Genomic DNA, 25954 nt, shown 5'->3' with positions numbered 1-25954 from the left:
CCCAACTTTATGGTGAGAAATAAAGTGCTCGTTGTGTGGATGACGGGGGCTGAGCTTCTTTCCAAAATCTGGCCCTGGGTGTTACAGTGGAAGCTGCTAGGTTCTGAGCACTTGTGAAAATCTGGCTTGTGCAGATGACCGTACGAGGTCCGCCTCTGAGAAAAATGGGTAGATTTTCTAGATAAATCAGAGCTTGGGGATCTTTGTTGCCACATGGGCCTCAGTGCTGCTGATTGGTCAGGTAGCAGTGAGCACTCCACACTTGTCTCAACCAATGGCAACTGTATTTATTAATTGATAATGGGCACTTATGGCCAGCCAAAAAGCTACTCAAAGCACTTCACCCTATCCACAGGTGTCACTTCTGCCTTGTTCAGTTGAGTCTTAACCAGATTTTCAAAGGATTGCACAGACAGGTAAGGTGTCATTTAGTATGAGAAAGGGGAATCAAAATCTGACTCTTAATAGATGGGGGGACAACATCTCTCACATGTTGGTGACAGAGATAATGCCTTTCTCAAAACATAGCATAACTCACTCCTACCTCACTTGGGAATGCCTGCAGAATATAATCATAGACAGAAAGAGTAATCCCTTCTAAAACCCATGCAAAGGGAAGTCTCTCGCGTTCAAACACTGGGAACACTAACCCTTATCCTGACCCTGTCTCTGTCCCGCCTCCGCAATCTCTGTCCTCTTCCCTGCTTACAGCATCCGTCTTTATATTTTTTGTTACTTTACTCCCACTGCAGAGTATTAATCATCTGGCCACTGTCGCATTACACTCAATAAATGAACACAGTCTAATAAAAAAAGCCCAATTTTGTCCATGTTTAATGCTTTCCTTATTTTATTACCAGACTGCGTAGCCACTATTTGCACATTTTCTGTAGTTGGTGAAACAAAAAAAAATTATTTTAAAAAATAATATTTTTTAAAAATCCTATCTTCTGCTTAATTGCATCTTGTAAGTGTATTTCCTAGGGGTGGGGACAGGAAAAGAAAGATAGAAAATTAATATTTATATATTTAAAGAAAAGTACTGAATTATAAAACAGGTTTTACAAATGAAACTAAAATAAGGATGTGTTAGATGCAAAACGTGGTGTTCTCAAAGGGAACCAGTGTCAGACCTGGAATAGAACCCAGGAGTCTTGAATGCAATCCTCCCCTGTAACCACTGGACAAACTATCCCTTTAATGGGATGAAATATGTGCGTGAGCATTTAGTTAACCAATGAGCCCATCAGCCTTATGAATATCCTTCCAGTTTGTCTGTTTAAGGTTCACAAATACTCTTTTCCTTAAATGAGTTTTATATCCTGTGCTAAACTAAATATGCATCGTGCCATTAACTACTCCAAAAAGATGGGTAAAAATTATTTGTGAGCAGTGTTTTGACATGTATATAAACAGGTATCTGTCATGCGGTCCTTACTCCTCCCCACTTATTCACAGAAGAACACTTATTTACACTGTCTAGAAAGAGTGGTGGTAATGTTAGTGAGACTTGCAATTTATCACTTGCTTAGGTTTTCTAGGGAAGTTGCAGAAGTTGGCTTGGATTTACTAAAGGAGACATGCATTTTTAACTATTAAGTTTTAATTCGTTCACAAGAAAGCAAGCAAGAAAGTCAGTCAGGTTTCTAAATTGCAATAGTATAAGCATACTATGGCGGTGCATGATTTACTCCACACCTGCATAACCACATCAGAGGAGGGTTAAAAGTACAAATAAGAACATGTAGCATTAGGTAAATTTGAATACGAGATTGAAATTTGACTGGTGCAGCTACTACAGAACATAGTGGAAAATTATTATAGTCCTGGAAAATTTGAGAATAATAGCAAGTTCCATTTGGTTGTATAATGCAGCTGGCGTAGACTCAGTGCACTGCTGAGCCCCAAAATCAACAAGTTTGTCTCTTGACACACACAGGGCTGGGAGAAAGTGTTCATTTCAGACCAGTAAACAGCTAGTGCTGTAAATTTCTAACCTTCTGTGAAGTCTGCCCCGCCTGTTGGCAAGGTTCACTTTCCTTTCTTTTAATTCACTATCTCCTACAAATTGTAATAATTGAGAACACATTAGGAGTGAGATGGGGAATGGAAAAAGCTAAGTAGACAATCACCTTGTAAACATCTTGTGATGGTGATAGCTATTAAACAGGAACGCTCAGTATCAACTGAGGCACAGGCGAGCTTATCCAAGCAAATCAATGCAAGTTAATCTTTCAGTGTCAGCTGGCTGAGTTTTGGACTAGTGATGAATGCCTTGACTGGAAAGATGAAATGCTGGAATGCCAGGCAGTGCTCTGACAGCTACAGATGGTGCCAATTACTGCCAGTAGAGCCTGTCCTGCTGTGAGCCCAAGATGTCTGATTTGTGGTCACAGAAAAATGAAAAAGAGGTTTCCCAGCTGGGTCTGTCACCTGTCCTATATTGCTCCATAGCAAAAATTGTATTCATGTTTTAAAATCAAATTTCTTTGTATATTTATGCTAATGATACCACCAAGCTAATTACCAGACAGATGCCTTGCAAAAATGCAGACTCCAACAGAAAAGAGTATTTTCCTTCCCAATAAACTTTAGGAATTATACAGAACTTAGAATAAAATACAACATTGGGGGATATCGGTAATCAGCCTTTGTAATAGTTCAGGGAGACATTCTTTGCTTTATTCAGCTCCTTGAAGTCAATGGGGATTTACGGGGTATAAGTCAGAATAGAATTTGGCCCACAGTCTGCAGTTCTGTACAATACTCAGTTCAACAGGCTTTTGAATGTTAACATCAGTCTTTGTTTTTCATTGTGTATTTTATATTTTCCGTGTTTGTTTTCATCTTCCTTCTTTTTCCGCCTCAACCCAAGCTATACAAATTGTCATTTATAGCACTTTTGCATTATTGCCTGCCTCTGTGATATTTAAAAGGATTAGTCTAGACATCTGTGATCTGTAATTGGCTTTTTCCATGAAAGGGGATCAGCTGTAAGAACTTAAGCAACCCAGACTTGTTTTACTTGTGGTACTTGAAAGCCTTCTGGACAGAGCACCTTTGCTGCAATGATTTAACGCCAGGTTTCTCAGCGTGTGAGCAGGGCTTTATCCAGCTCTCCACTTTGCTGTTGTCACTGAATCCACCATTATTTTATTAACTCAAAAATGCCAACTTTTTTTATTAAAATATATTTTGTACTAACTAGTCCCAGCTTTGACTTGCTCCAGTAGTTATGCTGTGGAACTGTGCTCTGTAAAAAGTTTGTGCGCTGAAAGATCTTTCTAGCTGGATTTCATTTTATATATTCAATTAACAATAGCATGGTAATTATCCTTATTGGAGCATGAAATAAAAGTCTGTCTCTTTTTCTCTGTACTTGAAATTAGCTTACCAGGATTGCCTCACTCTTATTAGCTAGTAGATTTGAGGGGGCACTATTTTCCATTTTATTAGACCCAGCCTTTGCTAATGGAGCTATTTTGTCCTCAGCTTCAAACAAAAATGTTTAGCAAATTTTAGAATCCATTTAACAATAGTAGTAAATCAGAAGACAAATTGCACTATAAAAATAACCCTTGCAGCAGCTGTGAAGTGGAGTGGGCCCAAGTACCTTCAAGATCCTGGCTTGAATTGTAGTCCTGAGCAGAATGTGTTTGGTGGTTTCAGATGAGCACTCAGTTGCCAGTAGTCCACATTATAATTCCACTGTATAACTTTGGAGAATTTGTGATGTGAGCTCCAAGTGGTCATGAATGCAAAATGACATCCTTTTGAATGTGTGATCTGTATATTAATCAGTGGAGATAAACTGAGAAACAGGAGGAAGTCTTTGCTTTCCAAACTTTTCACAGCCCGCCTTTTGTGGAGTCTTGAATGGGGTTAAGGCTGCTGGGACATTCTGAGATTTTGATAGTATCTCTCTCTACTGTCACAAATCTGCATCGTTGAAAATATCCTAGACACAATTGTATTATTATTTTGTATTAGCATAGTATATAGGAGCCTCAGTCGTGAGCCAGGCCCCCACTGTGGTAGGTGCTGTACAAATGCAGAACAAAAAGAGTCCCTGCCCCAAAGCGTGTACAATCTATGTTCAGTTTTCTGGCCAGTGGAATTCTTCTCCTTTGTTAGAGTCAATATTTTATGCGAATTGATTCTATTGTTTTTTAAAATAGTATAAGCATGAAGGAAATTAAGAGGCATAATAATAATGGGAAGAGCCACAGAAACAAATTATCTCGTAGGCAGGTACCCTAAGTTCATTTTCAGATACAGCTGTAAAATTTCATCCATGGGTGCTTGCAGCTGTGAGGTTTATAGGTGTGATATCATGAAGTGAAATTGTCTCTCAAGCATCTTTTTCTGTCAGCCAAGCGAAGGTGGGAAAGTAGAGAAATGCCATAGTTGATGCTAAATCCTGCAGCTGCTCCAAGTGCAAAATCCCTGTTGATGTCCACTCCACCTGTGGTGTGGCTGCCAGGTGATGCTGGTGGTGATTGGAAGTGTTGCATGCCTGTTATTGCACCCTAGCAGCTGTGTGTAACATTTGTGTCACTCTTATTTGAAAGTGCAAATTACTGGCAATATTCTATTTGCTATCCATTTTTTTTTCTGATCAGATAACAGTTAAAATCAAATATTTAGGCTTTGCTACCTAGAGCCCCAGCTCCTGATAGAGAAATATTTCTGATGTCTTCTGAACAACTTTTTCATTTCCTGACTGCTGGGAGAGAAGGGATAAAACCAGTGAACACCACAACCATGGGGCCCCTGTGTGCAGCCTTTTCCAGGGCAGATGCACTGTTTTATGTAACGTTAAACCTGGGGAGATACTTAACCACTTTGCCTCAGTGCAGCATGTCTAATTCTTGGCACAAATGAGAGTATTCGTGTTTCATTCAGCTTGGCGACCAGCCAGCGTGGAGACTCTATTTTCATTTTTAAATTTCACTTGGCAGATCCTTAAAAGTCACTGGAGAACTTTGTCTGGGTAATAAAAAGCAACTTTTATTGAAAACTAATTATTTTTTCAGCCTCATGTGCCAGCTGTTTAAAAATGTTGTGGTCACATTAGTGCATACTTTAATGACAGAATTCTAGAAAAATGCAGATCCTATTGTGAAATGTTCCTAACAGCAGCTAATAAGCCACTCATTTTCTGCCACCTCCAAACCCGTTCGAATACACAGATAGGTTTTAGAAAGAATTAGATTTCAATTAACATAAAATGCACAAATGCCAATATAAAATGTCTGTCTGTTCTGAGTGATGGATTCATAGACCTTTAGGCCAGAAGATCCAGATTTTCATAGGTATTTGGGTGCCTAAAGATGCAAATAGGTGCCAAGAGGGATTTTCAAACCTATCTAGATGGGAGTTAGGCACCAAGGCACTCTTTAAAAATCCCACTGTTTCTAGGGAGAACCTTACTTGGCACCCATTTGCATCTTTAGGCACCTAAATGCCTTTGAGACTCTGGCCAAAGGAAGCTAAGGAGATCCTGGTATCTGGTTCTTCTGCACAGCTCATAGAATGTCACTCGATAAAATAGAAAGGGCTAGATCACCCTGTCCAGCAACAAGGGGGAAGAGGTGCCAGAAATCAGGTTACTTGGCAATTGTTGTATTGGGTGGGAAGAGGTGTGGGTCTCATGGAAAGGAGAGGGAGCCGTTTCCATCCCCACAGAACTTTGGGATGAGTGATGAAGGGAACCCTAGTGTACTAAAGTAGGATGTCCTGCTATTTCACCAGCTTCAGTCCCCAGGAGGTCCAGCAAGAATTATACTACCATTCTCTGAATCCCCTATGACAGCGGAGCACCAGGCACATAGTGGAGTCTATAGGAGTTGGTGCTTTTTGAGGGAGCATTAACATCTGATGAAATTGCCGCACAGATGCTCCACCCTGATCCCCCACCAAAGCCCTGACAGAACCTGATCCCTGCAGTGCACTTGTGCAGAGGGTTCTGCAGGATCCCAGGATGGAGGTGTGTGAGGGGAACAATACCATGAAGGTGTCATTACCCATTTCTGTGCCTCCAGGGTGGTTCTACCTGGAGTGGATTCTCCCCTTTCATAAGTGGGTGTGACGATCTGAACCACTGTAACATCAATTATTTTCATGTGAACTGGGCTTATTCATTAGGATTAACTATATCTAGAATCACAACAGAAAGTAGTGAACAGATCCATTCCTAAGGCCACGGTGGAGTGTATATAGCTATTTATGTTAGCCTGTGTTGTCTATTTAGAATGTAAGCTCATCGGGGCATGGATCATCTCTTACTGTATGTATGTATAGTGAGTGTGTGTTACAAGACCCTCCTCTGAAGAGGACACAGATTGTTACAGCTCCTCGCTACAGAGCCTTGGCTCGTTAGCACAAGCTGTAGCAGCTTCGGAGGTCCGCAGTTCAATTCCTGGTGTTTCAGCCAAAATGTGTGTGCATAATGGGCTCCTGATCTTGGTTGAGGCCTGCCTCTTGAAGCCACCATAATACAAAATATATTTATTATAATGTGTACAGAGAAAAAGTGTGCTCCCTGTAAGAGTCTAACATATACGAGTGTATAATATATCTGACAAAACGGGAGAAATTTTGAAATCTTAAGTGACTTAATCTTCAGTGCACATTTGGGAGCCAGGGACTCAGAAACTTAGTTTCTTCGCAGCCCGCTTTGTGACTAAGAGCTTCAAATCCCCAAGAGACAATGGGAGATGTATTCCGCCTGTATACCTGCTTCTTCCAGCTTCCCTTCGTGTGCACTTCCTGTGTGACCCAGCTTCCTCCCCAGTGCATTTCTTACAGCACTCAGTGGCAGAACGTACACCGCTAGGCAGATGCTACTGAAAATTAAAGACCAGTCTGAGCCACAACCCTGGGTTCAAACACCTTCCAACTTGGGGAGTTGTATTCAAACTTTATGGCTCAGTCCTCTCTCTTCTTCATTTCAGTCTTACCTAGTTACAGCTTCAAATATTCTTGAGCAAACAGAAGCTACAAAGAGATGTAATGGGAAGAGGATGAGAGGAAGTTCTATGGGAGAACAGTCAAATTTCGATTGGCTAGAGCGATACTCACTTTCCTGGATCAATTTGTTGTACGCAAAAGGTATTATTCAATGGACAAGAACAGTCTTGCATCTGACTTTCTAATGCTCGACTTCTCCATATAACTTTCATGTAAAAAAGTACTTCTTGCCTATCACATGTAATACAGCCCCATAAAAATCAATATGTTGATATACATAAGTAAAATATTATATATTTATATAAACACTAAAGTTAAATGACAAGGTGGGACAAAGTTGGGAAATCATGTAATTATGTTAATGGACGTATCATACCTGACGTTTATGTGTTCATCATGTTCTTCGTCTTCATAAACCTTTCATTCCTCCTTTTTGAGCACATTATAGTTGAGTTCATTTCTCCCTTTTTAATTGTTTTCAAATAGATGTAATATTCATTATACCTACTTTCCTGCATTTTTAAATCTATGCGAGTAATTATGGAATATAAATTTAAGTATTGAATTGGCTTGCCATACAATACAATCCTAGCAAATAGTTGTGTCATGGATATCACTGTAAAACCGTTAATTCCTAAACAAACAAAATTTGACAGCTAGTTTTTGAATGTGTGAATTTCCAGCTGATTTCTCTGCCCATAAGATGGGACAGAATAATGCAGGTAAGAATCTTTTTTTTTTTTAAGAAAGGAGTTTATTTATAGAGGCTGACTTAATACTCTGCAGTATGACATTTTCTCCCAGGAAACAGAGAGGTAGGAAGCAGATGAGCTGCTTTAAGGTGAAAAGGGAAGAAACAAAAAGTACATTTTAATGAGACATTTACAAATTGTTCTGCACAGAGAGAACCCCGTTATACTAGCCCTTTGTCACTGAAAAGATTGCAGATGTCTTTTATCTAAGTTTGCCCTGAAGCATTGGTAGTACAAAATATACAAACATAAGGCCAAATCCTGTTATGCAGACAACATAAGGCATGAGTAAGGAATTCAGGATTTATCCTATAGTAAAAATATTTCATAGGGCTTAATAAATGCTGTAACGATATTTTCCATGTATGCTATCTCATTGGTGTTTTCTGGAAAGTCTGCTCATAGGCTGGTGGCAGGACCTGCCCACAATGCAGGAGGTTAAAAAGGGAAATCCCAGTGGAGATGAAATCCATGTTAGGTGCATAACTGTAGATCCCTAGATGTGCCTTACCCCAGCAAGCCACTGTTTTAAACAACAGGGGAACGCCAGTGAGTACATTCAGAGATACCCCAGGGAATTCTTCCATGGGGACCAGTGCTTTCTGACTCGCTGACTGACAGGCAGTTTGAGTGAGGTCAGCCAGCAAAAGCTGAATATTCAAGAAACACACTTCTACCTGCACATCACTGATATCCCTCAGACCCCAGAGACCGGCTGCTAGTGCAGTCTCACAGCGGACTCTCTTGATCTTGTCCAAAAGGAATTTTTGATATACTCCTTGTCAAATATCCTAGGCCTGTCACTGAATACAAACAAGCCCCACTGCATGTCTTCACTGAACAGGCAGAGGCATATCTGGTGTCTATATAAGCTCCACCTGGCTGACCTCACTGAAGGGGCCTGTCTTTCATCCAGGGTGTTATTAAAGAAGCAACAGGCTCAAATGGAACCAAACAGAAAAGAAAACAGAAGAGCGAGATCAATAAAGCCCTCACATAAGAATCCTCCTTGCAGGGGGACAGATACTTAAAAACAAACACACCTCTTTAGGCTTTGGAAGTGTGGCCTATACCACCCTATCACAAACACATTCCTATGCATCACTTGAACCTTAAAACACGCCATGCCTGGGCTATTAATTTATTTCCTTCACTTTCCTTCCACGCCCTTCTATACAAGTTTGAGCCTGAAGGCTAGTTGGTATAAAGGTGATCTTGACAATGTTTTAGGCGGTTGGTGTGCTGTGACTGCTGGCAGTTACGCTGACTGGTATTGTCTCGTCATTTCCCTGGGCTTTTAATTCATGGAGAGAACGCGCAGTTGTCAGTTTCCATTTCTGTGAACTTAAAAAAAAATGCAGATGAGCAAAAGTTTCATATATTCATAAAACTAGATTATTCCTCATATAATTACAAATGTTTTATTTTTTGGCTGCTGCTTTGTTTGTTTGTTGGAGAGCTGCCATCTTTTAAATATATCCGAGTGTGCCCACACGCTGCCACCAGTGGGTGTAATTAATGCTGGGAAATTGTGGCTTTCAGTCTTATCAAGCACAAAAGATATTCTAATTTGACAGTATGGCTAGCAAAATATGAATTTGTTTTGGGACAAACCTCCACCTAGTTGTGGAGAGACAAAGTGTAACCCGGGTTGGGGTGGGGGGAGGAAACTGTTTCCAGAACTTCTAGCAGAAATAAATACTCGATTGTAATTTTTATTTTAAAATGTTCCAATCCCTTACAATTAGGATTTTCCAATATCAGCAATTTCCAGTAGTATTACCTGGAAAAAATGCTACTATGAACTCTTCAAAAAGGGGACTTTAAGAAAGGGAAACCCATCAAAACTGTTGGCTAATTTCATTTACAATACAATAGAAAGAGCTGCAAATAATAAATGGACTTTCCATTTAAAATGTATTGAAACAATATATAAATAAAACCAGAGAAAAATCCAAACACTGTGAATAATATATGATGGGCTATGTTAAGGAATCAAAATGAGAACAAAAATCAAGGCTTATTTAACCTAGGTATCTTTTTTGCCATGCTATGTAGCATTTAGGACAGTCAGAAATTGTCTCCACAGTGAGAGAGCCACTGAGCCTAAAATCGTTGTAGGCCTATTGCATGGATCATCCTTTCAGAAAGAGATTATCCGTAGTTTCTATGTATTCCATATTCTGAATCCTCCATTTTATTCAGCATGGAACTGCGCTATGTAAGAGCTAGCCACAATTGCGTATATTACATCCAGGAAAAGGCATATGCCTTCCAAGTATGATCAGCCAATAAGAGTTTGTTCAGAAGGTTTAATGCTTCTATTTCAACTTTTATTGATTGGATTGGGTATGTGTTCCCTGGGCAGAATTCTTTCCTCCAAGTCTAAGTTCTTCTTAATCTCAGTTATCATTTTTCTAAGGCACCTCAAGACTGTTATTTTCTATTGCTCCAAACACAATTGTAATGTTGAACTATATTCAGTTATAATCAATGAAAGGTAAAAAACTTTTATTGGGCATTTAAATAGAAGGAGAAATTAACATTTTTTTTATTTGTTGGTATTCATGTGGCTTCTAAAGCTGTTTTTACCCCAAACTGAATTTAGAGTCACACAAAATATAGAGATGGTTGCTAAAGGTAGCACTTTTTGGATACGCTAAGTCATCCAGTGCCATGGTTTGCAAAAGGCTAAGTCTTCTGCTTTTCTTTCCTGCTATAAACACTGGGAAATGGTGAATAAAATACTTATTAGTCTCCTGTTCAACAATCAAAACATGTAAGAATAGGCATGGGAACATAGAATCAAATTTTAAAAACATTAAGTTGGAAAGGCTTTTTTTAACAATATAAATATATTTCTATTTTATGTGCCTCTAAACAGTTTTTAATAGCTGTGGAAATAGACCTTTAAATGTCATGATATCTTTAAAAGCTACAGGTTATGTCATCTGGCACATTAGGTGAAGGTGTAGATAACACTAAACACATGAGCCATATAATGGTTATACAAATATGTACAAATGCTGTAAATCAAGATCACACAGAATCTGTATGTAAAAGCATTAGGTAGATCTTATCACAAGTCCAAAATTTACACTGGATCTGGTAAAATAGTTATTCACCAGAGGCACAATAAATAATTCCTTAGGTTATCTATTACACCGATCTGTTCTGAGGTCATCTGTACAGATGGGTATGTGCTTTCTCTTGTCATTTGATGACTGCATCTCTATAGGCCCAAATCTTCTAAAAGGTGCTGAATAACTTGTAGGTTCAGGGCCAGCATGAGTATACTCAAATGTTGATATTCAGTTCTCTTGTTACTCAAAGAAACTATAAAGCTAACAATTATGCACCTGCAACAATTTGCAGGCTTGCATATTTCACTTATTATTCACTCATTTTTGGCATCCTGTCAGGTGACCCTGGAATTGGTAATGGTCTTGGTGAAAAGAAACAAATTTTCAAGTCCAAAGCAAACTACAGTGTTCACATTCTCGTGCATCTTTTTTTATAAAAAATGGTAAAAAAAATAAAGATATGTGACCATATTAAAACAAGTAATAATGTGCACTCCAGCCAACATTTAGACTAAAGTCGCATTAGAACGCAAGCTACTAAGTCAAGTCCCACCTGATCTCTGGATCACTGAGCTGTCTTCCACTAGCTAAATACAGTATTGATGAATGAGCAGTGCAAAAGAACATTATTTTAATAATTGTTTAGTGCTGGTACTTTGTACCATATGCGTGCTCATAAGAGATGGGATAGCTAATCTTTAAACTTAACTGCTGTGAGTAGATCTCTCTTGGTGCAACAAAGTAGGACTATATAATTCTTCTTTCTGGGCTTTCTATACATATCTCAATGAAATTCAGAATTGACCTCTTTGGACTCATTCTATGCTGCTGACCTCATGTCTACATGCTCATTCCCCTTTTCCAACTTTGGCCAACTCCCTGTGACTATTTTCCTGGTTGTGTTGGAGCAGTGAGGGGAGTCATTCTTTCACTCAGGCTGCCACATCTCTCTGTAGTGTGATCTCCCCACCCCACCGAGCTAGTGAGAAACATCCTCTCTCTAAATCTCACTTTTTGTCCTTTGCTTACAGATGACTCCCTCTGTCACTTTAATATATTTGTGATACTCTGTCTTATGAATGCTGTATAAAAATAAAGCGTATTGAATTGTAATGTTATAAAAGGAACTGCTGCTTGAATGAGGTGCTTCCCAAGGAGTAATAATGTTTGTGAAGCAGATGTTATTCCATTCAGAATAACGGAAACCATTTAGTGTCCTTCAAAAACATCACGGGGGCAGTCGATGGAAATCAAAAGATTCAGCGGAGATGTAACAGGTGGAGAATTTTTTTCCCCTCCATACCGTGAATAGTAGCTATTGCAGATGTTTTTAAATAGCCGAGGTGCTATTGCATCCGATGAAGTGAGCTGTAGCTCACGGCAGCTTATGCTCAAATATATTTGTTAGTCTCTAAGGTGCCACAAGTACTCCTTTTCTTTATTCAGAAGAAAAGATCCATGGCTTTCTGAACCACATGAAGCCATGGATCTGTCGCCTGTATTCTGCTGAGCTATTCAACAGAAAACTCAACAAGGTCATAGAGCTCTTCCAAATGGACCCTCTTCTGGGTCTGATGCAAGAGGGCCCAACATGAGCAATTTTAATGTAGTTAGACAAAACCTTGCATGCACTAGTGGATAATAGATTAGATAAAGTTATAGGTACAGTGGCAAATCTTCTGTTCATTTACCATGCTTATTAAATAAAACAAAATTCTTTTTCTACATCAAGTGGATCAACGGAAATGCAATTTATGTTATTTATAGTTTAAAAAGCTCTTCAAATACTAAAACTGCACTGCTGATTGGCAGTTTTCTGCTACTCAGCTACTGGAGGCCTTCCTGAACAGATATAGTGTAATTTGTAATGATTGCAGGTAGTAACCTATTGTCGTTTTATGAAGGATTGAGGTGCTTCACATCTTGTGCCACCTCATGGAGAGGAATCAGGAAATGGTGTAAAACAATAGTCATTTTCCAGCTGGGTGCCAGGTGGTCCCTAAGGGCTGCATAAGGGTCAGGAATCCATAGGTATGTTGTTAGACCCCATTATCCTGTGTGTGCATGCACCATGCCTGAATTTGAGAAGAGTTAATCAGCTGTGTCCAAAGAACCCAGCAAATGATGACTCTGCAAACCAACTGCCAATGTACTTGTCTGTCCAAGAATATGACTGTATATATGCAGTTGAACCTCTGTTGTACAAACAACCAATTATACAAACAATTTTTCCTAACAGAAGAAAAAAAACCCACATAACAAAAGTGAAGTCAATGAAGAACAAGTTGACATCCTTTCACATTCTGCTGCTGTCAGGGTATTAGTGGTTTGAAGGACAAGAAGAAGCGATGGTCTGATGCAAAAGTTGCAGTATGGTGCACTGCTGCTTATACGCCATACCTAGTGTGATTTTTCAGATGTTCAGTTTTATGAATTTTCTGATTTTATGAATTCCTCAATCTGCAATTAGTTCATAAGATATGAGTTCTACTGTAAATGGTGACCAGAGTAAAGTCCTGTGACACAAAATGTAACATGGAGACCTTTCGCTTGCCTGAATCTCAGTTGCCTTGAGATGTATCAGTGGTAAAGAGAGCCTATAGATATTACCTAAGTCTTCTATGGTGTAATGCATTATTAAAAAGGGGGCAAAAAACCCATACATACATTGTCACAACAATTAAAGAAAGATAAAGCAACAGTAGTATAAGAAATATTCATCTTTAGGAGCAGCTAAAGTGTCAGTAGAAATGGCTGCATTATTAGCAAGAATTTGATGATACTACAACCACTCAAGAAGAATATTCATCTACTTTAGATCTATTCTTAATTAATTCTGGAATACTTGACAGGCTTTTTCATTTAAAATTCTGTTTTCCTCCTTTGAATATCCATCCTTGTTTGTACGATGGTACTTAATTTTCTTATGGCTACAGCCTAACCTTTCTTTTTCAAACCCTTTTTGAAATTAATACTTTATGTCATCACTTTCCTGCATTGACACACACAGGTTCCATGGTGGTTTGGAGGGAAAATAAGAAAATAACATGAGTTACAAAACCAGCTCCCTTCTTAAAACCCTCTTCTTGCATGAACTCCCAAAACACTACCCCATGCCAGTCAAATGGCTGTCAATAACCCATTACTGAAACACAAAATAAAACAAACAAGACACCTTCCACTGTGTTTCCCAGTGTATTTTTATGTCTGATCTTTGTTTACGCATGGCAAGCTCCTGTCTTACTGATTTCAGTGGAGTTACTCTGGATTTACACCAGAATAACAGATCATAACTGGGCCCAAAGAAACTTGCCCCGAGCCACCCAAGTCAATGGCAAAACCAAGAATACCCAAAAGTCCTGATTTCGAGGCTCCTGTTCTAACCTCAGAGGTGAACCTCAGAAAGATCAGTGGCTCTGTGTGATTTAGCACCCGGAAAGTTCAGATGATTATATGGACAAAACTGGGCTGGACATCTCAAAAAACACACTTAGATTTCAACTGGGCCTTTCACTTTGTTCTGCCTCTGTTTACCTACCCATGACATGAGTATAAGTGCTTCTCTACTCATGAATAAGGTAGACTGTGAATTTAAATCAGATTCACTATTCTGAAATAAGACCGTCCACATATAGACTTAATAGCTACTCTGGAACAACTCTCTGTGTAGACCAGACCGAATTCCTACATCACTGGGACTACTCAGGGGTATTATATACTGTTCAATCTGAGTTGGATATCCCTATCTAATCATTAATGTTTGGTAGGCACTTTTAGGCTCTTGGATGAAAAATATGGCATGATTGCTAACTCATAGCATTATCATTCTTTCCTTGATGCCATGCACATAATTCACTTTACTTTTAATAGCAGATACACCTGTACAAAAAAGTAGGGGAATTGACCCATTAGATTGAGAGGCATCAAAAACCCATGTACGCAGGAATACATACGCATTTGCACCACGGTTTGCTGAAGTCCTAGTTTTCCTCCACATTTTCAGTGAAAAGAATTAATGGTGTGGCTTGGTTTCAGTCTTATATACACACAACTAAATACACAGGCTTAAAGTTACATTTTCCAAGCTCATTTGGAATAAACACAACTGAATTAAAACCCTGAAAAGTGACTATTTGGTTTTGTGATTTGTATTTCCAAATACAGGAAAATTTCCCTCATAATTCTTACTGAGATTCCCAGCATGTTGTTTATGACTTTTGCTGTCATTTTCATTAGCAACAAATTGTTCAATATGATGCTAAACTGAGGTATATTAGATCAGCTAGAAATCTTCGTATTCTCTCAGTGCATGGGCATTACATATTCAAAACAGGACCTAATGTTTCAGAGATTCATATTCTACTATAATTATATGGTTCAATGCAAGTGATTATATCTCTTCTTCAGTATCGGACTGAAAAGTTTTGGTTTGCTGGCTTCCTCATAATTTACTGCCGAGGCATAATAGGCCAGTCTTGCGGAAAAAAAGATGATAAATGACGCTGGCAAGGATTCATAGATTTATTAAATTTCTATCAAACAGTGCAACAAAAAAAAATCTGCTTAAGTTAGAAATGGGCTCAAATTTTTTAATCAAAATTCATGAGTCCTGATGCTTGGTTCAGTAGGTCCAAGGAAGGCTTGAATTGAACACTGATTAAAGAAAATAAAAGGCTTATTTGAAGTAATTTTTCAATGACGGCTTTTAATTGGATGTTAAATCAAATTCTTATCTGCTTTTCTGCAGATAGCACATTATATAAAATATAGTTAGTGGCACTATACACTGTAACTGATACACTGAATAACAATTGACTTCTCACTTTACACTGAGAGGACAGAAGGACTGCAGTTGTCAACCTGTCAGAAATTAAGTATGTAAATTAATGCTTAAGTATATGAATATGAATATGATTTACAAGCCGTTCTAAGTGCTGTTGGGAAAAGTACTGATTTCCCTCCCCCTCGTCCTCAAGGTTAACAATTACTTGCTGACCTTTACAAATTTGATCTACATCATTTTTCTTTTTTTTTTTTTTCTTTTTTCTGGTGTATTATTCTAGAAGTTTAAATAATACCGCAATGGACACTTTGCCGAAACTAAAATTGTCTATTGTATACCAAGAAAATTATCTTATTTCTATTATCTTTCATGTGTATTTAACCCATACATGGCCAGCGATAATAGATGCTTATGCAGCACAATGGCAAAGGTATCTGTGAAATCTAGTATTTGCTTTCTTTGTAGGTAGTGTTGCAGGATAGTGCTATTTGTGATGAGGATGTAATGTTAGTAGATCGTTAATTTCACAATGTTTCACGGCTGAGAATAACAACTACTTTCTTGGTCTTGGAAAAGCCCCGATATCATCTAGACTAATCAAGGTCAATAAGGAAAAAAAATACACCATAGAATTTATCTGAAGGAGTTGGTGTGGGGGTGGGGGAGGTGAAATCCCAAAGTGATTTAAATTTAAATGCTGTACTCACTCTCTGTTCTCCAACAGAAGACTTGTGTATGTGTAGTTTTTCTCTGTTGGAGTTTGCATCACGCACATTATAATCACTATGTTGAACATTGTGATTCTTTGTGGCACTGGAATTTACATATAATACTCACGTATTCCTCTGCATGTACCTGCACAGCCGTGGTGCCACTGGATGGTGGAAATATAACTTTATATTAGGAGATCCTCGCTAGAGTTGGCATTCAGGTTAAATTCAGTGGAAAAAACCACAATGCATGGAAGCTTATCAGAACTTTATCTTAACTTTGCAGCATGTAACTACGTATTTCAGCAAAGAGGCAGCTTTTGAGGCTGGGTAGTGTATTTGAACTACAGGATTCCTGGGCACTGGATAGAAAAATGGACTTTTACTTCTTCCATCCATATTGTTGTTTCTTGTTTTACTTCTTCCATCCGTATTGTTGTCAGTTCCGACACCCAACAAACTGGTGACTCTCTCATTTCAGCAGCTGTTACTAATGCACTAGGTGCGAAGGGAGACGCATACTGTACAATTATTATATACTGAAATGAAGTTAATCAAACTCAGCCTCACCCATTTCCCTGTAAAACAGACTCCCTGGGCGGCGACAAGCTTTCTTTAGGTGATTATCCAAATCAAAGTTTGGAATCTTTAGGAAATTCAGCTTCTTCAATGCATTGAAACCCCCCCCCTCCCCATTAGTTATGCCCTCAGGTGTGTGGCATTTGAATGGCTCCAGGACTTCTGAAGGTGCTTGATACATTCCAGGATGTAAACATCTCATCCTGCTTTAACTGGCAAGGACTGCAGAGCACCATCAGCTACTTTTCCTGTATATTGGTGTAGCGTGCGTTTTGCCACTGAGGTCGATGGAGGGACTCCTGATTTGTAGCAATGTAATTGAGAGCAGAAAATGCTTTGCAACATGACAGTTATTTCCGTGGCATTACACTACACAGGTGACTAATTCCATTCTGCATCCGTGCTAGTTCCTTAGATGCCATAGCAAAGGAATATGATTTTATTGGGGGATCAAGGAGAAGCTGGGTTTGGAGGCGGAAAGCTCCCATCAAAACAGACACATTCTCAGCAGTGATTCGGCAAAGCTCTCAAACACATGCTTCACTTCGAGCACGCTGCAGGATTGGGGCTGTAGTGGTTGCAGAAGAAATACGGAGGCTTGTTTCTATTGTAACTTATGTTTGCTTTTAAACGTTTTCTTCCTGTTTCTTCATGTAAGTCCCTGCTCAACGTTTGTACCCGGTGTATCCAAGTAAATGGGGATGTGTGAACTTTACTTTTTGGGACTTTTTTCCCCATTTCCCTGCTTCTACGGCCTCTATTTTTAGAAATCCCTCTCTACTCCACCCGTCCCCGTCCCCCCCCCCACACACACACAGATCCCTAGTTTGCGAACAGGAGGCCTTTAATTTGACATTAAATTTTTATATTTTGCTGTGTAAACAGGGCATTTATGCACCCAAATAAAGATTTGTGTATCCTAATGCATGATGTGGATTTCCATTTCACTGTCTATAGATGAATATTGGACTCACTGTCACATTTCTGGCAAGTTTCCCAAACCCCACTTTAAATTCTGAACCTGGTATTTGGCTGCTGTAAATCAGTTTAAATCTATTGGCTTCAATGGAGCTATGCCGATTTATACCAGATGAGACTCTGGCCCCTTGTGAGGAGCAATTCCAGATTCTCATAATTGGAATGGGAGATCCCTATTAGGTAGCTGTCTTGATGAAATAATGTAAATATATATGGCACGTTACTTGCAGGAGGTAAATGATGTCAGAGTCGAGACTTTGTGGGGCATTTGCAATTTTTTCACATAACCTTTGTGGTAGAAAAATTCATCTTCACGTGCATTATCTGGTAAACACCCTAACGAACGCTGGCAACAATTCATGGGTTTTTTTCTGTTAACAGCTTGGAAGAAAAATAGTATGTTGCTGAACCAGATATGGTTCTAATTATAGCGTTTGCATTATACTGTTTTAATTGTCCTCTTAAATGTGTCTTTTGACATCCTGCCAAGAACTTCTCAATGATTTCTTCATTGAATAGAGGACTTTTAGTCATCCACTACATTTCTTAAGACCGTAATTTTCAACAGCATTAAAATCCACTTTTTCTTCCTGGCATCGTGCTGCAGTTAATACCATTCATCTTGAGAACAATTGTCCTGTCACCGATTTACCTGAGAAGCAGTCTCTCTCTTTATTCCTGAAGGAAGAGATGGAGAAGCTCAAGAATTAGTGACCCCACCATCCTTCTTGGCTTGTGCCTACCTCGGGGAAATGGTAGTGATGTAGCTTTTTGCTCTTGAAGGAAGAAGGATTTAATGAGTAGGAAATCCACAAAATTCACTCATTTCTACATTTTTCACATTATGCATAATTTGCTTTTATTTTGAGGGGGTGGGAAGGAGAGAGTCATCAAAAAGGTCATTTATTTCTTGCTTTACCAAAAGGGCTTCCTCAGGGTAATGCTGCTTTAAATTCTCTAGAAGAAACGGTGAATGGGAGCTGTTTTGATAGTTGGTTTTTTGCACAGAAAATTGCACTCTACTGGGTAAATGTTTTGTGGTTATAAATCGCCAGAGGAGGCCTTTGCTGCAAATGAGAAGAATGGATTTAAGATGCAACTCCATGTAGTTCTGGAGCAGGAGGCATCATTACAGAATTAGGACAATAAATTTGAGGTCATTCGAAAGGCCTCAGCCTTCCTTAGTCTTGCTTTCGTTGTGTTTTGTTCCCCCCCCCCCAAAATATCTATAGGGCATGGGGGCCATATGTCAATGCTGTGGGTCTGCTTCAAATCTCAATTACACTGGTCCAAATCCATTGAATTGAATAGAATACTCTGGAATTATGCCAGTGTAACTGAGATTAAAATCTGGGCCTGTGTATAATTTCAGGATAAGTAGCACAGTGGTCTGAAATGAAATTAGAGCCCTCTATCTGTGTACAGCAGCTACAGTTCTATTTTGGTGGGATCCACAAAGGGTTCTGTGAATTTCCTAGATTTTGCTTTAAATCGTGTAACACAACTGAAACATTTGCTAATTTTATGATTGCAAAGTTATTTATTCATGTTCTCAGAAGGATAAACTTCCAGGGTAAAATAAAAAATGTAGGTCTCAATACAACACAGCACTTGAACACATGCTTACCTTTAAGCATGTGAGTAGTTTAATTGAAGTTAATAGGACTAGTTCTGTGTTTAAAGTTAGGCACGTCCTTAAGTACCTGTCAAATCAGGACCTGCGGTCATAATTCAGGAAAGTACCTCTATTCAGGAGAGCATGGAAGATCATGTTTATGGGCTTCCCAGACTAGGGATGAATTAAGCACATGCTGAAGTGCTTTCCTGAACTGGGGCCTTGATCCAGGAGACCATCTGCTGTGATGGACACCCACTTGCAGGCTTAGATCTGTAGCAGAAGCTAGGAAGAATGCTTGCTCCCATTATTTTCTCTGAATGTTGTCTTCTTAAGGCTACAAAGATGTCCCAATTTAAGATCAATATCTTAAAATACATAGTGCATCGGTATTGCTCATGTATTCCTGCTAGTTAATAACTGCTTTATTATGTGTATCCATCATCATCAAACATGTATAATCTACTGACGACCATTGAAACAGCCAGAGTGACTACAGTTGATCCCTTTGCACAAGGCATCATGTAGTAAAGTTCCCAGATTTGTCTCAATCCTGCGAGTCCCTGGGCAGCCCCACAGGTGGCACCAGATGGGGTCAGGGCATGTACCCCTTTGTGGTCAATGGAGAGTTTGAGAACACAGTGTGCTGGGGGCGTTTTGGCCATCCTGGCGCCATGGCGGAAGAGCACGCAATGCTGCTTTTGAATATAATGAGCAATTCGAGGAAGGCCAGATCTCTGCAATATTATGACATTTCACACGAAGTTCCTGCTCAGAATTTGATGCTGTCCCATGCTCGCTAACTAAGCAGCCAGATGGAGGGGAACGAGATTGTTCACCTGCAAACTGATGTGCGCTCCAGCATGTTAGGGTACAAATATTTCTTTTTTTAGGCTTTTGTGGGTCAGAGAAACAACTATCCCTTCTGTCTCTGCTGAAGCCTGCATTCTGAAAAATACCGGTTCCATGAGAGTAAACGCCTGAATATTTTTAGCAGAGTAGTTCAAACCAAATTAATGGACAGAATTCCCCTACTCCGAAACTATTTTTCCAATGCCTATTATGTGAAGTTTATTGTCCAAAAAAGGCCTGTTGTTTATTGACAAAGTACTGCTGCAGTGTACTGTGATATATACGTGCACACACATCAAATGGATCACCTCAGTGATGATCAATCCACCTAATCTTCATCATTGTTAACATTTGTTATTTGTAGCCTAATTCAGCACTGGGGAAAGCAGGCAGTGCTCTGTTCACATCAACACAGTACCATCAATTTACACATGCAGCGAGTTTGACCCTTTATCTTTTGTTGTTAAAGACTTATTTATCTGGATGTAGTTGTGTCCTTTGTCCATAGCTAATTATAATATTAAACTTTGGAGGAATGTTTCCTTTTTCTGAAGCTGCCCTAATCTGAGCCTTTGATCTGACACATCAGATTAGCTGAGATTTAAACCAATGACCTCCTAGCTCTGGATAATGTCATGTTGGTTCCTACACAAAATAACAGGGCTGTTCCTGTTCAGGTTACACTAAATCACAAGCTGATGAGAGGTGACAGGTTCTGCAGCAACTTTGAATCACATGTTGTTTGATTTCTCCCTCTCTGGGCCAAATTCCTCCCGATAAAACGTACCGAAGGTCACTTCATGTGTCCAGAAACACTGAACTGAGATTACAGTGATATTGTAGCAGTAAATTTTTTCTTTTGGTAGGTGACCCACTTTAATATTTGTAAATGGAAAAACTAAAGAGGAAATATTGTTTGTTATAAAACATTATCATACGTAGGTGTGCTTCCCTCCCCGACTTTATCCATTTGTAAAATGTTAAGATCAGATGAAAGGGTCCAGGACAAAATATTTACAACACTAGTTTTTCAGGGCCATAATGGTGGGCTGGCACAATAGATACACTTTGAAGACAACGGCCAGTCGGAAGTATTTAAGCACCAGCTTGGTGCCTTGACATGCTCAGAAGTTAGCCTTTAAGACAGCAGTTGGCACAGATCAAGTTGAAAGTCTAAATGTCAGTGAGTGGTAAGTGTCTAAACCTTGATTTCTCAAGTCATTAGGTTGTTTGTTTGAGTTGTTGCTCCCTGAGGTGATCAGAAATGTCAGGAGAAAACCATTCAAAGAGATCTTGCCCCATTGAGCTATTGGATAATGGTTAGTATTGTGGGAGCTCAGTTATATCCACAGTTTTACCAGAATCATTTTTATTGTTGTTAATCTCAGACATTCCCATCTTTTAACATTATACTGACACCTATAGCCTTTACAAATGCAAAGAAATGTACAAACATTCACTAACTAATCTCACAACACTTGTGTGAGGTAGGTAAGTACGTATAATATTCTCCTTTTTATAAATAGGGAAACTGAGACTTAGGGAGATCATATGACCAGGGCAAAATCAGAGAATGAGTCTGTGGTAGACTGACTATAAAAGCCCAGAAGGTCCTGGCTTCCATCCTTAGTCTCAATCCACTAGTCTGCACTGCCTCTACATTATAAAGCTGTCTTGTTTTCAGAAGATCCCTGGCCACAGTAACTTTTTTCCTGCCAGTTCTTCACTTTCATTTGAGATTCTATAAACAACAATAGGGTGCCTGCATATGGGATACATTTCCTCTCATTGTGCAGATAAATACTCAAGTCTATTGGACGTTTCCAAAGGATGTGAAACTTGCTCCATCAATATTGTCCTTAGAATAAGCTAATTTCACAATCAGGACGCAATGGATATCTTTGGGTTCACATCGAAGAGCTCACTCAAGAGAAAAAAGGGCCTAGTTCTCATCACATTTGCACCAGGGTAAGGTCCCAATTCTGGAAATCACTTAAGCATATGCTTAATTCCACCCCTATTTCGGATAGTACTTCAGCATGTGTTTAACTTTAAGTCCAAGTTTAGACAGGTGCTGAAGTGCTGTCCTGAATCGGGGTGCCTTCCTGAATTGGGGCTTAAATCAAGAGGAACTCCACTGATGTCTGTCCACCCTTCCCCTGCTTTCAAATTGCAAGAACTTAAAAGATTTATTTTTAAAAGACAAGCGTGTATTTCTTGGAAGCAGGGTTAGATGATGTCTGTCCTAACTACACTGGAGCGTCTACTGTTGCGACTGCGGGTGGAGCTGCACCGGGGGTCATCTGTGGTGAGTTATGGGTCCCATTTTTGCCACTGTAGGTACAGCCAAAATGCCACATATTTTCACCATGGCTTTCAGTTTGTAGAATTTGAGACTTAAGTATGTAGAGGCCTTTTGTTCTTCCTCCGCACAAGGATGAGTTTCTCCTTCTTGAAGCAGGTCATGTGAGTGCCCAGTAAAGCAGATACATCAATATACATACATTTTTTGAGCATGCATGTGTCACAACATTCTCAGTCATGATAGCCATGGTATATCTACCATACCTTCTACTTACGGAGCCCTGTAATATGCATCCCCTTTACAACAAAAATCTCTCTAGACTATCCCAGGTACCTGGCTTCTAGGCAGTCAGCAAAATATCAGTGTGAGAGATGTTTGTGCTCTTCCATGGTAGTTTTAGATATAGTTATCTTTCTCTCCCTGTTTAATCTATTATTCTGCCTACAGGGTATCATCCAATATTTTCAGGTTCAAAGCCCATAAAGGTCATGTTTTTTTTTAGGAGCAAAGGGAGCAATTAGGGCAACAGGTTTTAGTTGCTCATTTCATTTTATAAAAGTTCATGTGTTTTAATATTCAAGTAGTAATTACGGTAATCTGTAAATTAGCCAGCTGAAATATTAATTCCTTTGGCACAGGCCTAGTATGCACTGTCATAACAGTGCCTGACAGACCTAGCAGAAATCCTGTAGTTACCTTTCAAATACCCCAGAATTTCTTCATTGTTGTGATAAAATACAGATGTGGCTTCGAATGAAACTTGCATAGTGAGCAGAAATGGGATATCTAATTAGAACAGAGAGGGCTTAAATCAAATTAATCTTCATCTGACGGGAACATTTACATTTACATCACTGAGTGCAAAGTCGTAGCCAACACTGAAATTAGAGAGAGATAATTCTGATAAGAGAGGACGCTTACGCTGACTTTTCTCAGGCATAATTGGAAAGCACACAAAACGCACCGCTTGTTAGCTTTAGGGTAAGCGTTAAAAATATGCCACTTTTGATGAATGCTGGTTTGTTGCAATAAAAAGTTGCCTAAACCCTGGTGTGATAGATGTGTGTGTTTGCTTTGGATTAGAAGATCATAGAAAGGGTAGCTGGTTTGATCACTGTACAAAAAACAATAATAATAGGAATGGACTGAGTAACCTTTCTAACTAGCATGTGCCAGATCATCTGGGGGTATACTATTTCTGCTAGGCGCTACGCAGGGGCTAAATCCAGGTGTGGGTATGTTAGGTTCAGAGCAGCAACTGTGTATTAGTGAGGGCTCACTTGTCACTGAACAAAGGGCCTGATCCCGTGAAGTGCTGAGTGCCCTCTACTCTCTTTGACTGATACCTTGCTGGATTGCACTCATCTAATGCATGTGCAGGGCTCAATGATGGGCTTGTTAGGATTGATAGGATACCTGTCTTCAAAATGTTTTACACACATGAATTAATCCTCTCCCTTGGCCTGATTCTGCAGCATAGACGTCAACAGGAGCTTTGCCATTGGCTTCAGCATGCTCAGGAGTAGTTCCTCCTGTACCCTTGGGAAGGAAATATTTGGTAGTCAACCCTTTTTGGGGAGACTGCTGCAGAAAGATCTTGCCTACAACCACAAAGGATTGTGGACAATATCAGACCAAGAATTCAATGTCAGGTGTTCCTAGCAACTTGGTTCTCAGTTGTGCTGTCTACTAGACCATATCTTCCTTTCCTGTATACTTGCCAAGTAAGTAAGACACTGAAAAAAACAGAGAGCAAGATCATCAGCTGGTGTAAATCAGCAGAACACTAATGCCTTCAGTGGAGCTTTACATCAGCAGAGAATCGGGGCCTGTTATAGACACACACGTCGATAACTTTGGAAATAGCCAGATTATTTCGCCTGTCTGCACAAAATCCAGATGTTTAGATCATGCTATTTCAAAAGAACCGTGGATTGAAATCTCATGGTATCTGTCTGTCTAGCTCCCTTGTAGAATTAGAGACGCCATTTCCGTAATGGTAAGGATAAGGGGCGAGCTGGGAAGTGGAAGTGTAGCTTGTTTTTGGGTGGATTCTCCCAGACTCTGAGCAGTTCCTCCTTTGGTTTTCACTTGTAACTTCTATTAATGAAAAAAGAAGAAAGAGAAAGATCCTGAGGTCTCTGGGATTTCACCAATGTGATAGTTTAGTGTGCTGTCAGAATGCAGCTTGTCAGATGCTTCTGTTGTACTGGGATGTGATTTTTACTAACATGTAGGATTATGGAAGTGATTCATGTATTGTGTACTGTTGAAAAGAAGGGTAATTTGAGGTAACAGAAAGGAATTTCAATGCCAAAACAATAACGATAATTCATCCTGTCGTAAGGAATTGTTATGACACATTTTCTATTATTAATCTGGTTAGAGGGTCTAGGTTAAATGACTGCAGTCGATTAAAAGATATATAGATAGGAGAGCGCTGTGTATTTTTACCTGCTTCAAGAAAAGGAAATTTATTTGAGAAAATTACATCATGGAAGAGTGCACAAGTGTGATTTAAAAAGCTACCTCCATGTGAACATCCCAGCATTATAATTTTTTTTAACATGACAACAGACTACCCCCAGCTCTGAATGCAGAAGTGAGTTTTCAGGTTAGATGTAACAAAAACAACCTGCATTGCTACTAAACCTGAACTCCAGCATCTCTCTAAGGGTCCAGTCCCACAAACACTTATATTAGTACATGGCTTTATTCTTGTAAGCACCCACTTTTAAGTCAACAATGTAAAGATACTCAAGTGCATGTGTGCATGCATATTGAACTCTGAGCAAGACTGAAAATCCAGACTGTATGCCTCAATTGTAAAATCCACAGTGCTGAGGAAAAGAAACCAGCCTCCTTGAACTGACTGGTATTGATGGCACAAGGATAGTTTGTTCAAGAAGGTCTGCACAAAGTCTATGCACCATGCGTACCTCACCTCAACCTTCAAAATACGGCTTCAGTAGGACTGAGCTGAAGCATGGTCAAGTGCAGGCTCTTTGTACAATGGGAATGTCACCCTTGCTGACAAACTCATTTGCTAAGAACCTAGAAAATCCACCATATAAATGTAGTCATTTTGACACAAAGGGCCAGATTCTGGTTTGCATCCCAGACTCTTTGCGCCACCTACACAGCACAGAGGGCTGGAAAGCAGCTGGTCCTTCCCGGCTAAGAATTCCCTCCGCACGCGGAAGCTCTCAGCTGACAGAACTGGTGTAACTGACCCTGACTTATCCCCGTTCTGTATATAGTTGGCCCCAGGACAAGGGTACGGAGGGGTTGTGACCAAAGAGAGTTGTGCATTGGCTAACGTCAC

The 25954-nt window shown here is 39.5% G+C and overlaps 1 protein-coding gene across 3 annotated transcripts in view; it reads left to right on the top strand.

Annotated features, from left to right (window-relative positions):
- Positions 1 to 25954, top strand: part of AFF2 (ALF transcription elongation factor 2) — a 410708-nt gene that overhangs the window by 159344 nt on the left and 225410 nt on the right. The window lies entirely within an intron of this gene.

The sequence above is a fragment of the Eretmochelys imbricata genome, chromosome 9 (assembly GCF_965152235.1).
Source record: "Eretmochelys imbricata isolate rEreImb1 chromosome 9, rEreImb1.hap1, whole genome shotgun sequence".
In the NCBI taxonomy this organism is placed as follows: Eukaryota; Metazoa; Chordata; order Testudines; family Cheloniidae; genus Eretmochelys; species Eretmochelys imbricata.
This window is presented reverse-complemented; position numbering and strand designations above follow the sequence as displayed.